At 39.8% G+C, this 14,158-nt stretch overlaps 1 long non-coding RNA gene across 1 annotated transcript; it reads right to left on the reverse strand.

Moving 5' to 3' along the window:
- Positions 1 to 1,652: 1,652 nt before the first annotated feature.
- Positions 1,653 to 11,023, reverse strand: LOC130681363 (uncharacterized). Its single transcript, XR_008994461.1, has 2 exons — positions 10,834 to 11,023; positions 1,653 to 1,780 (listed from the first exon to the last, which is right to left on the reverse strand). It is a non-coding gene; the product is annotated as an uncharacterized LOC130681363 (long non-coding RNA).
- Positions 11,024 to 14,158: the final 3,135 nt, after the last annotated feature.

The following is a 14,158-nucleotide window of genomic DNA, read 5'->3' on the forward strand; positions in this document are numbered from 1 at the left end:
ATTAAGATCAGCATGCATGGGGTTGAGGGAGAAAGGGGAGGGCTGTAAACACAGAGAAGACAAGTAGTGATTCTACAACATTTAGGTATGCTGATTGACAGTGACTCTAAAGGGGTTTATAGCAGGGACCTGGTATAGGGGAGAGCCTAGTAAACATAATATTCTTGTAAGTGTAGACTAAAGATAACAAAAAAAGAAAGAAAGAAAGAAAAGGGGGATTACTCCATGATAGGACAAAACTAACTGTAAATCAATGATTAATGCATGCTTTAAATATCCTTAAATTTGATCACCTAAAGGGTGTCAGATGATCAGATATGGAGGTACAGTTTTCTGTTAATATTCCTTTCTCTTAAAAAAAAAAAGCAGTTCCTGTGTGGTGACCTCCAATGAGTTCTACACAATGGTATAAAGGGCAGATCAAAATGTGGGCAAAGGGACTTTTTGTGTTTATAAGGAGGATCAAAGCCTAATTGGGCTACCCCAAAAATGAACTAAGATACGAAATAAAAAAGAACTTCCTACATCAGCACTCTCTGGAAGACGCATGCCAGAAGATGATCATCAAATATTCTCAACAAAGATCCAGGCGATGCTGCAGTTGTAGCTGCATTCATCCCACCGGTTCCTGGACTTGCCATGGGAAAGAAGAAGGAGATATCTACGTTGGCCTGTGCATGCAGTAAAACAACAAATTTGACTGGATCTATACTGTTGGAACTCAACCAAGAATTAGGAGAAGTGCATGTTTTAGCGCTCCAAAATCATACAACTACAGACTATCTACTGTTAAAAGAACATATGGGATGTGAACAGTTCCCAGGAATGGGCTGTTTTAATTTGTCTGATTTCTCTCAGACTGTTCAAGTATAGTTGGACAATATTCTTCATATCATAGACAAATGTTCACAAATGCCTAGGGTGCCTAACTGGTCTTCTTGATTTCACTGGAGATGGCTGGTAATTATAGGTCTGCTTTGGTTATGTAACTGTATTCCTATTATGTTAATGTGTGTGTGCAATTTAATTAGTAGTTTAAAACCTATACATGCTTAAATTACTCTACAAGAAGATATGTCAAAGAAATAATCAATCTTCCCATGTTTTCTTCCGTATGCTACCTCTATAGCTTTTCTTCTTCCTCCCTAATTACAACCCTTAAATAGAATTCATGCCTCATATCGAATTTACCGAGTATCATAATTCCTCCAAGTGGTAAAGATTCCTTAAGACAAATGCTGGGCATAGAAGCCACAGGGCATAAATATGCAAAGAAGTAAAAAGCTAACGTTTTCAAACAATATGGCTTCTCTCTGACTTACCAACTTTACATCTCCCTGTATGGCCCCGGAAGGTGACTGGTTAGCCAGAGACGGGTAAGAATCCTCAAGGGAGGAACAACCTAAGACAGGCACAGTCGCAGGGGGACCATCAGGTGAGAAATTGTGGATCAACAGAGGTGAGGCTTAGAACCTCTCCCCCCCTGTTTTGAGAGAAATTGCACCAAAAAATGTTTTATTGCCCTTACATAGCTTGGATTAACACATAGTCTACAGGCACACACCTGATCATCTACATTTGCTCTCTTACAAAACTAAACTAAGTTTTCTACCTTTATCTTACATCTACCTACCACTTCAGCATTTTATTAAAAAAATAATAATAATAATAAAGGGAGAAATGTGGGATCCACATATAAATCAAGTATAAAAATCAAACGAATATTCATATTTGACCTGATTGTTTATAGTTCATAATGCATGATCAAAACCGAAAGTTTCTGTGATGACTGCCCTTGCACTGCTCACCATGTCAGAACTTATTCACTATGTAAGAATTTGTTCACCATGTAAGAACTTGTTCATTATACTTTAGAAGATTGGAGACTGTTGAGAATTAGGCTTGGGATTGATTAATGATTGTGCATTGAGTCCCCTATACAGATTTTTATTGTTGTTATCAACCATTTGGTCAATAAATATAAGATATGCCCTCTCAAAAAAAAAAAAACAGTAGGCACAAAAATATACCTAGCATGGAAATATTCTCAAAACTTAACTAAGCGAAAAAAAAGAAAATTTAGAGTATAATCCCATTTTTGTTTAAAAAAATGTGTACACTAAAAATATATGAAATAAGAGGTAAAAAGTGAATGCCTCTATTGGTGTGGGATTATCAAAGTCCTATATGATTTTTTTTGTCCTATATGATTTTCTTTTTGCTTGTTTAATTTTTCTGTAATGAGCATGTATATTACTCTTGTAATGTGAAAATACAATAAAATAAATTCGGGAAAAAAAAAACAACAAAAAAAAACATGAGACACAAAGTGACCAAAGCAGGTAGCTTTTTACCTTTTAGATAAGGAAATAAAATAATACATTTGTAAAGAATTAACAAGACAAAGGGGTTTCAGCTTGGGGAAGTAAATTAATGAAGAAGTAACAAGGTTTGTTTATATAGTTTTCTTGGTCCTAAATTCCCTCTTTGGTGAAAAAGATGCCTTCCACTCTCCTCAAATAGGGAGGGTAACTTTCACATGGGAGATTTCTTTTCTGCCTTCAGGGACACAAATGAGGGTAAGAGTGTCCTGGCTGTTTCTCAGATAACTTTAATTCAAAATAATCAATGTGTCAAAATGGCATATTTTGGAGTGGCATATTCTGCTTCCCCCCTTCACCATGTGAGAAACACACTGGTCTAAACTCAGTAAGTGGACACGGAGGCCAAGAGAACAACAAAGGGAGGCTTTAATGATGATCTTGCAAGATCAGGTGTCTGGTGAGCAGACACACCTGAGGCTGTGGGCGCCAAGTAATTTATTCCCTAGTACACGAGTCCCTCCCTTGGTTCCTCATTGGCTGAGTACTACAGGGTTCACATTCTTTCCCTGACATCACCAACGACAATTATATCTATATTGGGCCTTCTCTAACATTTGTCTTAATTTCATTGGTAGGTTCAGGTATAGCCAGGCCCTTACCAATTCCCACCCCCACCCCCGACCTCCACTCTCAGCCTGGGCAGCTTCCTGACATATTTTCCACCAAGTGGCACTTTGTTAATACCTTACTGTTAAACTATTTAAACCTCCTGGTGGGAATAAGTCACATTTAGATTTTCTGCTTTTTCTAACAACCATACAAAGACTTTATACAAGTGCTCATAGAAGCTTCATCTGTATTAGCCAAAATCTGTAAATTATTTAATGTTCATCAGTAGATGACTAGCTAAAATATGTAATATATTCATGCAATAGAGTCCTACACAGCAATGAAAAGGAATGAACTGTTGGCAAATAAATGTGTTAGTTTCCTATTGCTGCCTAATAAATAACCATTATTTAAAAAGACAACACATCTGGCAGAGCCTAGATGGTGGCGTGAGTAGGACAGTGGGAATCTCCTCCCAAAAACATATATATTTTTGAAAATACAACAAATACAACTAATCCTAAAAGAGAGACCAGAAGACACAGGACAACAGCCAGACTTCATCCACACTTGTGAGAGCCCAGCGTCTGGTGAAAGGGGTAAAATACAAGCCCCCGCCCGGCGGGACACGAGTGCCCCTCACCCCAGCTCCCGGCGGGAGGGGAGGAGTCAGAGTGGGGAGGGAGAGGGAGCCCAGGACTGCTAAACACCCAGCCTTAGCCATCCGCACCAGAGCGCACAAACAGTGCATGTGTGGAGGACTGGAAACTAGGGAAACAGGGCAGAAAGACCTCTGAGTGGTTCCCGAAGCTGAAGCCCCTGTGACAAAGAAAAGCGAGTGCTCTTTGAAAGTCTTAAAGGGACAGGGATGCAACAGCTGGACGGAAACAACCCAGGTCACAGAGCAGCAGCTGAAAACTCCAGGGAAACCCGGGCACACTAACCCCCTGGGCAACTGCTCTGAGATCCCTCATGGAGGTAAACAGCCAAACAGCCCCCCGTCCATTACCCCTCTGGGACACCGACATAGCAGAGAAGCAGCCGGAGGCTGGCCACGCCCATGGCAAGGGAGCTTCCTTCATAGCAGCTGGGCAAGAAACAAAGACCCAGTCTACACACAATTGCCCAACACAAGCCACTAGGGGTTGCAGTTGTCCCAGTAAAGAAAGGCCAGGAGCAAGTGGAAAGATTGGCTCGCCCAGCTGACAGTCAATAGTACCTATCAACATGAAAAGGCAAAAAAATTTGATCCAGACAAGACTAACCCAGACAGCTTCGGCATCTGCTACATCTTCCCCTGAGAAGGAACCTGGGGAGATAGATGTAACCAGTCTTCCTGAAAAAGAATTCAAAACAAAACTCATAACCATGCTGATGGACTTGCAGAGAAATATGCAAGAACTAAGGAAGGAGAACAGAGAAATAAAACAAGCTCTGGAAGGACTTCAAAACAGAATGGACGAGATGCAAGAGACCATTAATGGACTAGAAAACAGAGAACAGGAATGCAGAGAAGCTGATGCAAAGAGAGATAAAAGGATCTCCAGGAATGAAAGAATTTTAAGAGAGCTGAGTGACCAATCGAAAAGGAACAATATACGAATTATAGGTATACCAGAAGAAGTAGAGAGAGAAAAAGGATTAGAAAATGTCTTTGAAGAAATAATTGCCGAAAACTTCCCCAAACCAGGGGAAGAAATGGCCTCTCAGACCACAGAGGTACACAGAACTCCCATGACAAGGGATCCAAGGAGGGCAACACCAAGACACATAATAACTAAAATGGCAAAGATCAAAGACAAGGACAAAGTATTAAAGACAGCCAGAGAGAAAAAAAAAGTTACCGACAAAGGAAAACCCATCAGGCTATCATCAGACTTCTCAACAGAAACCCTACAGGCCAGAAGAGAATGGCATGATTTACTTAATGCAATGAAACAGAAGGGCCTCAAACCAACACTACTGTATCCAGCACGAATATCATTTAAATATGAAGGAGGGATTAAACAATTCCCAGACAAGCAAAAGTTGAGGGAATTTGCCTCCCACAAACACCTCTACAGGGCATCCTACAGGGACTGCTCCAGATGGGAGTACTCCTAATAAGAGCACAGAACAAAACACCCAACATATGAAGAAGGGAGGGGGAGGAATAAGAAGGGAGATAAATAAAGAATCATCAGACCGCGTTTATAATAGCTCAACAAGCGAGTTAAGTTAGACAGTAAGATAGTAAAGAAGCTAACCCTAAACCTTTGCTAACCACAAACTTAAAGCCTGCAATGGCAATAAATTCATACCTTTCAATAATCACCCTAAATGTAAATGGACTGAATGCACAAATCAAAAGACACAGAGTAATAGAATGGATAAAAAAGCAAGATCCATCCATATGCTGCTTACAAGAGACTCACCTCAAACCCAAAGGCACGCACAGACTTAAAGTCAAGGGATGGAAAAAGATATTTCATGCAAACAACAGAGAGAAAAAAGCAGGTATTGCAATACTAGTATCAGACAAAATAGACTTCAAAATAAAGAAAGTAACAAAAGATAAAGAAGGACATTACATAATGATAAATAGCTCAGTCCAACAAGAGGATAAAACCATTATAAATGTATATGCACCCTATACAGGAGCACCAACATATCTGAAACAAATACTAACAGCACTAAAGGAGGAAATAGAATGCAATGCATTCATTCTGGGAGACTTCAACACACCACTCAATTCAAAGGACAGTTCCACCAGACAGAAAATAGGTAAGGACACAGAGGCACTGAACAACAAACTAGAACAGATGGACCTAATAGACATCTACAGAACTCTACATCCAAAAGCAACAGGATACACATTCTTCTCAAGTGCACAACGAACATTCTCCATAATAGACCACATACTAGGCCACAAAAAGAGTCTCAGTAAATTCCAAAAGATTGAAATCCTACCAACCAACTTTTCAGACCACAAAGGCATAAAACTAGAAATAAACTACAAAGAAAGCAAAAAGGCTCACAAACACATAGAGGCTTAACAACACGCTCCTAAATAATCAATGGATCAATGACCAAATCAAAATGGAGATCCAGTAATATATGGAAACAAATGACTACAACAACACAAAGCCTCAACTACTGTGGGATACAGCAAAATCAGTCTTAAGAGGAAAGTATATAGCAATCCAGGCATATTTAAAGAAGGAAGAACAAGCCCAAATGAACGGACTAACGTCACAATTATCGAAATTGGTAAAAGAAGAACAAATGAGGCCTAAGGTCAGCAAATGGAGGGACATAATAAAGATCAGAGAAGAAATAAATAAAATTGAGAAGAATAAAACAATAGCAAAAATCAATGAAACCAAGAGCTGGTTCTTCGAGAAAATAAACAAAATAGATAAGCCTCTAGCCAGACTTATTAAGAGGAAAAGAGAGTCAACACAAATCAACAGAATCAGAAACGAAAAAGGAAAAATCACGACACACCCCACAGAAATAAAAAGAATTATTACAGAGTACTATGAAAACCTATATGCTAACAAGCTAGGAAACCTAGGAGAAATGGACAACTTCCCAATAAAATACAACCTTCCAAGACTGATGCAAAAAGGAGTAGAAAATCTAAACAGACCAATTACCAGCAACGAAATTGAAGCGATAATCAAAAAACTACCAAAGAACAAAACCCGCGGGCCAGATGGATTTACCTCGGAATTTTATCAGACATACAGGGAAGACATAATACCCATTCTCCTTAAAGTTTTCCAAAAAATAGAAGAGGAGGGAATACTCCCAAACTCATTGTATGAAGCCAAAATCACCCTAATACCAAAACCAGGCAAAGACCCCACCAAAAAAGAAAACTACAGAACAATATCCCTGATGAACGTAGATGCAAAAATACTCAACAAAATATTAGCAAACCGAATTCGAAAATACATCCAGAGGATCATACACAATTAACAACTGGGATTCATCCCAGGGATGCAAGGATGGTACAACATTCGAAAGTCCGTCAACATAATCCACCACATCAACAAAAAGAAAGACAAAAACCACATGATCATCTCCATAGATGCTGAAAAAGCATTTGACAAAGTTCAACATCCATTCATGATAAAAAATCTCAGCAAAATGGGAATAGAGGGCAAGTACCTCAACATAATAAAGGCCACATATCATAAACCCACAGCCAACATTATACTGAACAGCGAGAAGCTGAAAGCTTTTCCTCTGAGATCGGGAACTAGACAGGGATGCCCACTCTCTCCACTGTTATTTAACATAGTACTGGAGGTCCTAGCCACGGCAATCAGACAAAATAAAGAAATACAAGGAATCCAGATTGGTAAAGAAGAAGTTAAACTGTCACTATTTGCAGATGACATGATACTGTACGTAAAAAACCCTAAAGACTCCACCCCAAAACTACTAGAACTGCTATCGGAAAAGAGCAAACTTGCAGGATGCAAAATTAACACACAGAAACCTGTGGCTTTCCTATACACTAACAATTAACCAATAGAAAGAGAAATCAGGAAAACAATCCATTCACAATGCATCAAAAAGAATAAAATACCTAGGAATAAACCTAACCAAAGAAGTGAAAGACCTATACTCTGAAAACTACAAGTCACTCTTAAGAGAAATTAAAGGGGACACTAACAAATGGAACTCACCCATGCTCGTGGCTAGGAAGAATTAATATCGTCAAAATGGCCATCCTGCCCAAAGCAATATACAGATTTGATGCAATCCCTATCAAATAACCAGCAACATTCTTCAATGAACTGGAACAAATAATTCAAAAATTCATATGGAAAAACCAAAGACCACGAATAGCCAAAGCAATCCTGAGAAAGAAGAAGAAAGTAGGGGGGAATCTCACTCCCTAATTTCAAGCTCTCCTATAAAGCCATAGTAATCAAGACAATTTGCTACTGGCACAAGAACAGAGCCACAGACCAGTGGAACAGACTAGAGACTCCAGACATTAACTCAAACATATATGGTCAATTAATATTTGGTAAAGAAGCCATGGACATACAATGGCGAAATGACAGTCTCTTCAACAGATGGTGCTGGCAAAACTGGACAGCTACATGTAGGATAATGAAACTGGACCATTGTCTAACCCCATATACAAAAGTAAATTCAAAATGGATCAAAGAACTGAATGTAAGCCATGAAACCATTAAACTCGTGGAAAAAAACATAGGCAAAAACCGCCTAGACATAAATATGAGTGATCTCTTCTTGAACATATCTCCCCGGGAAAGGAAAACAACAGCAAAAATGAACAAGTGGGACTATATTAAGCTGAAAAGCTTCTGTACAGCAAAAGACACCATCAATAGAACAAAAAGGAACCCTACACTATGGGAGAATATATTTGTAAATGACAGATCCGATAAAGGCTTGACATCCAAAATATACAAAGAGCTCACATGACTCAAGAAACAAAAAACAAATAATCCAATTAAAAAATGGGCAGAGGAACTGAAAAGACAGTTCTCCAAAAAAGAAATATAGATGGCCAACAGACACATGAAAAGATGCTCCACATCGCTAATTATCAGAGAAATGCAAATTAAAACTACAATGAGGTATCACCTCACACCAGTAAGGATGGCTGCCATTCAAAAGACAAACAAAAACAAATGTTGGTGAGGCTTTGGAGAAAGGGGAACCCTCCTACACTGCTGGTCGGAATGTAAAGTAGTTCAACCATGGTGGAAAGCAGTATGGAGGTCCAGCAAAATGCTCAAAACAGACTTACCATTTGACCCAGTCATTCCACTCCAAGGAATTTACCCTAAGAGCACAGCTATCATGTTTGAAAAAGACAGAAGCACCCCTATGTTTATCGCAGCACTATTTACAATAGTCAAGAATGGGAAGCAACCTAAATGTCCATCAGTAGATGAGTGGATAAAGAAGATGTGGTACGTATACACAATGGAATATTACTCAGCCATAAGAAGAAGGCAAATCCTACCATTTGCAGCAACATGGATGGATCTGGAGGGTATTATGCTCAGTGAAATAAGCCAAGCAGAGAAAGAGAAATACCAAATGATTTCACTCATCTGTGGAGTATAAGAACAAAGGAAAAACTGAAGGAACAAAACAGCAGCAGAATCACAGAACCCAAGAATGGACTAACAGGTACCAAAGGAAAGGAACTGTCGAGGAGGGGTAGGTAGAGAGGGATAAGGGGGTGGTGAAGAAGGGTGGTATTATGATTAACATGCATAATGGCGTGGTGGGAGAAAGGGGAGGGCTGTACAACACAGAGAAAAGAAGTAGTGATTCTACAACATTTTGCTATGCTGATGGACAGTGACTGTAAAGGGGTTTATAGGCGGGATCTGGTATAGTGGAGAGCCTAGTAAACATAATATTCTTCATGTAAGTGTAAATTAATGATAACAAAAAAAAATAAAGCAGTTCCTGTGTGGTGACCTCCAATGAATTCTACATAACGGTATAAAGGGCATATCAAAGTGTGGGCAAAGGGTCTGTTTGTGTTTATACCGAGGATTAAAGCCTAATTTGGCTAGCCAGAAAATGAACTAAGATACGATATGAAGAAGAACTTTGAACATCAGCACTCCCTGGAAGAGTCATACCAGAAGATGATCATCAAAAAACCCCAACAAAATCGAGGCGCTGCTACAATTGTAGCTACATTCATCCCACCAGTTCCTGGACTTGCCATGTTAATGAAGAAGGATATATCTAAGCTGGCCTGCGCATACAGTAAAACAACAAATTTGTCTGGATCTATACTGTTGGAACTCAACCAAGAATTAGGAGAAGTGCAAGTTTTAGCGCTCCAAAATCGTACAACTACAGACTATCTACTGTTAAAAGAACATATGGGATGTGAACAGTTCCCAGGAATGGGCTGTTTTAATTTGTCTGATTTCTCTCAGACTGTTCAAGTTCAGTTGGACAATAACCATCATATCATAGACAGATGTTCACAAATGCCTAGGGTGCCTAACTGGTCTTCTTGATTTCACTGGAGATGGCTGGTAATTATAGGTCTGCTTTGGTTATGTAACTGTATTCCTATTATATTAATGTATGATCGCAATTTAATTAGTAGTTTAAAACCTATACATGCTTAAGTTACTCTACAAGAAGATATGTCAAAGAAATAATCAATTTTCCCATGTTTTCTTCCACCTGCTACTTCTGTAGCTTTTCTTCTTCCTTCCTAATTACAACCCTTAAATAGAATGCGTGCCTCATATCGAATTTACCGAGTATCATAATTCTTCCAAGTGATAAAGATACCTCAAGGCAAATGCTGGGCATAGAAGCCACAGGGCATAAATCTGCAAAGAAGTAAAAAGCCAACCTTTTCAAACAATAATGCTTCTCTCTCACTTACCAACTTTACATTTCCCTGTATGGCCCCAGAAGGTGACTGGCTAGCCAGAGACGGGTAAGATTCCTCAAGGGAGGAACAACCTAAGACAGGCACAGTCACAGGGGGGCCATCAGGTGAGAAATTGGGGATCAACAGAGGTGAGGCTTAGAACCTCTCCCCCCCTGTTTTGAGAGAAATCTTCTTCATCCGTGGATGTTTTATTGCCCTTGTCTAGCTTGGATTAACACTTAGTCTACAGGCACACACCTGATCATCTACAGTTGCTCTCTTACAACACTAAACTATGTTTTCTACCTTTATCTTGCATCTACCTACCACTTCAGCAATTTATTAGAAATAGTAATAATAATAAGGGAGAAATGTGGAATTCACATATAAATCAAGTATAAAAATGAAACGAATATTCATTTTTGACCTGATAGTTTATAACTCATAATGCGTGATCAAAACCAAAAGTTTTTGTGATGACTGCCCTTGTACTGTTCACTGTGTCAGAACTTATTCACTATGTAAGAATTTGTTCACCATGTAAGAACTTGTTCGTTATGCTTCAGAAGATTGGAGACTGATGAGAATTAGGCTTGAGGTGGATTAATGATTGTGCATTGAGCATTGAGTCCCCTATACAGAATTTTATTGTTGTTAACAACCATTTGAGCAACAAATATGAGATACGCCCTTTCAAAAAAAAAAAAAAAGACAACACATCCAAAATGGAGTTGTTTATGGTAAGCCCTACAACTCCAAACTGAGACTGCATTACTTAGTTTAGGCTTTCCCAGAAATGGAATCTTAAAGCAGTCAAACAGGAATCATCTGATTATATAATCTGCGTAATAGACCCCTAATTTCCTTAAAGGCAAGTGAGCTTGCAATAATTAACCCAGTTTTTCTACCATAACTTTCTTTCTGCTCCATTCTGCCTCTAAAAGTCTTTCACTTTGTATAGTTCCTTGGAGCTCCATTCTATCTGTTGACTGGATACTGCCCAATTCATGAATTGTTGATTAAAGCCAGTACAATCTTTAAAATTTACTCAGTTGCAGTTCATTTTTTAACACCACCAAGTTATTGTCTAAACCAATACATATTGATTATCTCAGCATAGTAAATACCTAAGTCTGGGAAAGACTTAGATAGCTCCTTTGCTTAGGTTCTCAACAAGGTTTCAATCAAGGTATCTGTCAGGTTGCATTCTCATCTAGAAGTTTGCATAGCAGAGAAAAATAATTTTCCCTCTACCCTTTTATGTTATGTGGCTGAGACAACCCCTGTAATAAAAGACAGATTAACAAGAGAAAAGCAAGTTTAACATATATACCTCATGTATACATTGGAGATATACAGGAAAACTGAGTAAGCTCCTCAAAACGGCCCAAACCACAACCTTAAATATACCAACTTCAGCTAAAAACAAAAGAAAGATATTGGAGGTTGGGGAGATCAATGACTGAAGGTTATCCACAAAAATACAGTAAATGAGGGTAAGGTTGTTACAAGATTTAAGTCAGGCACCTTCTCCATTGATAAGAGTCTCTATACCTACTATAGAGAGTATTGAGAGGGAAACACCCTTAGAAATGGAGACTTCCCTTATAAAAGAGTAAGTTCTGATTTAAATAAAGCTTCTCTTGTGTTTACTTTTTCTAAAAATAATCAGCTCAAAATAACTCTAACGCCAAAGAGGTGTTAGGCAGAAAGACAGAAATGAGCAGGATGAAAAGGAGAAAGGGCCCCCCAAAGATGACTCAGGGAGTTGATCAAATAGAAACAGAGAGCCAGAAATGACTCTGATGAAGCCACAGGGTCCAAGAGTGACTCAGGGAATGTCCAGAGTCCCCACAGATAAGAAACATCGGTGGCACAGGTACAGCACAGCCCCTGTCCTCATTTCACAAATCAGAACAAGGCTAGAGAGCTGACAGCTGTCAATCAAAGACCTCTCTGCCCTGCCAAAAAACACATAAAAGAAGCCTCAGATGAGTATCCATGCCTGCCTGTCTTATCTTAGGCAGGCCTGCTCTGCTACTCTATGCAGAGTGCATTAAAACTTACTTTGCTTTCTTGACTTTGGTCTCTCGTCTCACTATACCTGACTTCCCTGCAACACTGAGACAAGTCCTTTCCTTCCTAACATATTTTGGTGCCGTGCCTAGGAGAAAGCAGTGGTAAGTCACTCTTACTTTCATTTTCTGTTGGGTAGCCATTCTGGCCAAAAGTGGGCATGGGTTGGCCACACTAAAATGCCACTAGGGCAGGCCACCACTAGAAGACTCCTGTGACAGGATAAGGTGGTTGCAGATCAGGGACAGAGCATTAGGCTCCCAACCACCTGCACAACATCTGCACAACCAGGCACACAGTAAATCACACCCAAGTTCAACCCCTGGCCATCTCCCAAATAGGTTTTTTTGCTGCCTGACGCTATCTCCTTTCCAGTTTCCATTTGGTTGAGCCACCTTCTGGTTCCCACAAAGACCTTCTGCCAGCCTTGATTTCCACTGTCTCCAGCTCTTGGGATCATCTCAGATCATGTAAGCCCCCTTTAACCCTTCACTAGGAAGCCACAAGACTAGTCTTCCATATCCCACTTGGAGATATCTGAGATGGGATGTGTTAAAGTCCTGGGCAGCTGGCTGTGCCAGGACCTCTGGGATAGACCTTGGAAAGCTGGGCTATCTAACCCATTCTGCAGGATTAGTCTTTCAGTCCTCCGTCCTGTTGCCGGAGACATCCAAAACAGGAATAGATTTACAGGTCTTGGGATGCTGAGACCTCAGAGATAGACCCTGGGATGTTGGGCTCTCTAACCCATTCATTTCTTCCTAGATGGGCAACCAGGAATCTATTCCAGCTACCATGCCACTGGTATTTTTCTTTCTCATTGGTCCCAAATAGATGCAGAGACACTTAAGAAAAGACTAATATTCCTTTGCAACACAGCTTGGCCCCAGTATCAGCTAGGGGACCAGGAGCAGCAGCCAGTTAATGGAACTCTTAACACCCTCATGCAGCTTGACCTTTTCTGCAAAAAGCTGGGTAAATGGGCAGAGATCCCTTACGTTCAGGCTTTCTTCTACCTTAAAAGCCAAGACGATCTCTGCTGGACTTGTGAGTTAAAAAGTCCTCCGTGCCTTCTCTCTGCTCCACTGCCTGCTTTACATCCACCCCAGTACCCAGGACTACCCAAGGGCAAAGTGTCACAGCAGGCCCCACAGGGCCATCAAGATTTCGGTCCTGCGTATTCAAATCTGCTTCCAAAGGCACCTGCTGAAGTTCTCCCATTAGTAGAAATGGCAGATGAAAAATTTGGCACAGTGCTAATCCACAAACCTTTTTCACTAACTAAATTAAAACAGCTTAAAGCTGATCTTGGCAGCTATACTACCAATCCAGATAACTATATTGATCAATTCCAGCACATCAGTCTAGTTTATGCCTGCATCTGGAAAGAGGTCAGACACTCTCTGACCCTGAACAAGAGAGAGTTATAAAAGAAGCCTGTAAATTTGTCAGTAGCCTCCACTTATCAGACATTAAATTTCCCATTGGGGAAACAGCTGTCCCCTCTACAGACCCTATTTGGGATTAAAATGATAAAGAGAATATGTGGGGAAGAAACAACTTCCTCTTTTGCATAAAGACAGGGCTAAAGAACGCCAGGTAAAAAGTTATTAACTATTCAAAAGTTGCTGTCATTAGTCAGAGGAAAATTCTGCTACTTTCTTAGAAAGACTGAGAGACACCCTCACTAAATATGCTAATTTAGATTCAGACACATATGAGGGACAATTAATTCTCAGATAAAAATTCCTCTCACAGT

This window comes from Manis pentadactyla, chromosome 16 (assembly GCF_030020395.1).
Source record: "Manis pentadactyla isolate mManPen7 chromosome 16, mManPen7.hap1, whole genome shotgun sequence".
Taxonomy (NCBI): Eukaryota; Metazoa; Chordata; class Mammalia; order Pholidota; family Manidae; genus Manis; species Manis pentadactyla.